Genomic DNA, 4,424 nt, shown 5'->3' on the forward strand with positions numbered 1-4,424 from the left:
GAACGACAAAACGAGAAGAAATGTTCTTGGCAACCCAACATTCTTCACAAAATACAAACTACGTTAATCAAATAAGGCCCCATTATACTTAATATTGAATAATTATAATAATAATAATAATTAATATTTAATAATAATAATAATTAATATTTAACAATAATAATAAATAATTAATATTTAATAATAAAAATAATATTATTAAAAATAAATATTTTTCAATAATGATATGATAAATAATATTTAATAATAATAATATTATTATAAATTAATATTTAATACTAATAATAATTAATTATTAATATTTAATAATAATTATAACATTAATAATAATAATTAATATTTACTAATAATAATTGTAATTATAATAATGTTAATAACAGTAATAATAATACTTATAATTAATAATAATAATAATAATAATAATAATAACGACATAACAATAATAATAATACAATAATAATAATAATAATAATAATAATAATAATAATAATATAATAATAATAATAATAATAATAATAATAATCATAATCATAATCATAATAATAATAAAAATAATAATAATAATGAGGGATACCCAGTCAATTCCCCAGATAAACAAAATTTGTTTATCTGGGGGTACAATTGTCTTTTCAAGTAGCAGTGGAGGGGTATATGCATCTTTTTATGTACTAGTTGAGGGGTACATGTGTAATTTCCTCACCATACAATAAAAGCAAAAAGCAAACAGTAATTAGACAGCTCACCAAAAGATGACCCTGCTTTTTCAATATATTTACAAAAATGCCACCATATTAACAAAAATTCGTTTATCTGGCAGATTAACTTGTATTTTCCGAATAATAATAATAATAATAATAATAGTTATAATAATAATAATAATAATAATAATAATAATAATAAATTATAGTAATAATAATAAATAAATAATAATAATAATCATAATAATAATAAATAATAATAATAATAATAATAAATAATAATAATAATAAATAATGATAAATAATAATTATAATAATTATAATTATAATAATTATAATAATAATAAAATCTGCTCTGCTCTACTATGCTCTGCCTAGAAGCTCAAAAGAGCTCTGCCTAGAAGCTCAAAAGAACAGGGCCTAAGCATAATAATTCTAGCTATCATCATCTCTTACTTGTAAATATTCTTCACATGTTTATGTAATGTCCGTGGCTGGTTATAAGTTCGAGTTGAGTTTAGTTTTGGAAGAAAATTATCCTTAATTCTTACATAATTTTCTTCTTACAAAAAGTGTTTTTAGGTGTTTGAATTCTAGTATTCAATTTTTTTATTATGTACAATTAATAACTAGGTTTTTGGCCTATATAGCACACATGTTGTATATAGAATAAATTAATTAAAAAAGGATACTTTGCAAAATAACACCACAAAAAAGTCACATAATTGGATAATAACACCAAAAAAAAAAAAAAAAAAAAAAAAAAACAAAACAAAAAAAAAACAAAAACAAAAACACAAAAAAAAAAAACAAAAACACAAAAACTTTTATTATAACACCATTACACCACCAAGAAAAACCCAAAAATTGGATTTTACCACCACTTAAGAGCAACTCCAATGGTTGTAGCTAGGGACTTGCTTGCAATTTTAAATAGTCCCTAGCTACTAGCTTGACCATTGGAACAAAAATATGTAATTAGCATAGTCAAGCAAATTAGCTTTACTTGCCAAAAAGAAAATGCTAAAAGTCAATTAATAATTAAAATAAAAATAATAAATTGATGATTTAAATAGTAAGCTAATAGCTAGCCATTGGGGATCAAACTAGCTACAAAGATAATTAGCTTGAAAGCTTATGTGGCATGACAAGCTAATTTGACAATTAGTTTGCCATTGGAGTTGCTCTAAGAAATCCTTGGATGAAATTCTTTAGTGGGGCCCGTCATGTACACGTGTCAGTTGTTTATTGTTTTAAAAAAAATTAAAAAGAAAAAAATAACCCTAAGCACCCTAACCCAGCCCGACCCCACCGTCGGTCCACCTGTCCCCCTTCGTCGACAGCCTAACCCAAATCGTCAGCACCCCTGCCCCACCAAAACCGGCGAAGTGATGCATTTTGAAAAGCAGAGTGAGTAAATTTTTTTTAATAATTTGATTTTCAACTATGAATAAAGTTGTTTTGAAATTAATATTGTAATCCCCCGTATTTATAAATATATTATAAATGAATTTTTATTTTATTTATAATATTTATGTGCGTTTTCCGGGATTTAAGTTTTAAAGTTACAAATTATTTTTGGGTTGATGATTGATTTTGTTCAAAAAGGATTTTTAATTCCATTCAACAATTTATGCCATGCATATTAAACAAAGCTAGCCCATTTCATTTATCTAATTGACCCATTATTTTTTTTATGAGGCCCAATACTCCTATTTACCCTACAATCTCTCTCCTATAAATACCCCATACATCCCAAAATTTTCCCCCACACAAAAAGGTTAGTAAACTTTCTTCTCTTTATTTTATTCCTTTATTTCTTTTCCCTTTATTTTTCTTTTTCCTTTATTTTTTTTATTTTTTTTTTCCTTTTCTTTTTTTTTTCCTTTCCTTTTTCTTTTTTTCTTTTCTTTTCTTTTTCCTTCTTTTCTTTCCTCCTCCTTCACGTGAGAATTGCCTCACCTTGCTGCCACCCTTATGCCGCCAGCCACCACCGGCGCCCCCCTGCCGGCCCACCAGCCCAGCCACCACGTGGCCTTCCTCTCCTCCTTCCTCCTTTGTTTCATTATTTTCTTGCTTAATATTTATATAATTAGTTTTGGGTTTTGATTTCTTAGTGTAAAGATTATATTTTTAGTATCAAAACCATGTTTTTGATAGCTTAAACTTATAAATTTCAGATTTTGTTTATGTTATAATTTTCAGATTTTATAATTTTAAAACCTAGGGTTTAATTTATTGAAATTGGGATTTTAGGGTTCTAATGAGCAATTAATTTGGGGCTTTTGTTCCTATTGGATTTCTAATGCATCATCAAGCATAAAAACATGTTTTTGATAGAGTTTTAAGGACTTTTAATCTAATTTATATTGCTGGAAATTTTGGTTAAGTATTAATTTATTGTTATGGGTTGTTTTCTAGGAAGTGATTTTTCTCTAGGAGACTTTTAATTAATTAAAAGTGGCGCAAAGGATTGTTTACACGAGGTACGTACATGTCTACTTCGTAGCAAGTAGTATCATGTTTAGGTACCAAAGAAAAGAACTTAGTTTCATGATTAGAGAACACTTGGATGGAAATTGTTTGGTTATATATTTAATTAATTTATGTATTTATGTTTATGAGACATGTTTTGGTGAAGTGGTTATGTTTGTATGGAATTATGGATGCAAACATGTTGAATTATATTGGATTAATTGTTTGTATGGAATGTTGATACAAACATATTTTATTGGATTGGTTTGTCAACCACATTTGGATTATTAAAGGATTGGAATTTAATGGTTTAAGTGGAATGAATTTATTAATTATTCCACAAGGTTATTATTATTTATTTATTACTCAATCATAACTTGTTAGTATGTTGAGTAAAGGTGGATTAAGCCGAAATGGCTAGGTGGGTTGACTATGTTCAACAATTTTGAATAATTTGGAAGTTTAATTGGAATTAAAGGTCAATTTGTGATGTGATCACCATTGTCCTAAATAAGATTAAAAATAAATTGATGTATGATTGTTATGTTTGGTCTTCTTGATGAGTCGGCTATTAATTAAAATTGTAATCACGTAAAGTGAAACATGGATGAGCAATAAAACTCTGGAAAGCGTGCACTTCTAGAGTATTGACAATTATGGGTTGGGGTACACGGTGGTAGCCCGTGGCTTTTCGAGGCTTGTTTGATCAACATGTCCTCTTCTCTTTTGGTATTTACATTTTATTTTATAATGAAAGTTAGATGGGATCCTATACTAACTTTGTGAGAATGGAGTCGCGCCCATTCTTGCATCGCGCTAAACTTTTATTTCAAATGGTCATTTGGGACCAAAATGATTTGGTGGATTGGACAACCTGGTCTATTGCTTACTCCAAATTAAATTAATTAAATTAAATATAAAGAGTCAATCGTTTGGAATTAGTTAGTAAGTAAGTTGAGTCAGTTGAATTGTTTAAGTGTGGAGTCTTGATTAAACAAATTTGTGTTATATGTTTATTTACTTTAATTAGTTGAGCATGTTAGGTTTTGTGCGTTGAAGCTTGTATGTACTCAGCTTTGCTGATTGCGTGCTTTTGTGTGTGTGTCCTTCTTTTGGTCATGGCCTTCGCCTTTCAATGACCCTGTGATGATCCAATTATTACACTCGTATTATTGGGGAGCAGTATTGCACAGGTTAGCTTGATGATGTGAAGTTCGGGGATTTGACATACGCATTGTCAAGGGATTGGTG

This window comes from Chenopodium album, chromosome 21, assembly GCF_948465745.1.
Source record: "Chenopodium album chromosome 21, dcCheAlbu1.1, whole genome shotgun sequence".
Classification (NCBI taxonomy): Eukaryota; Viridiplantae; Streptophyta; class Magnoliopsida; order Caryophyllales; family Amaranthaceae; genus Chenopodium; species Chenopodium album.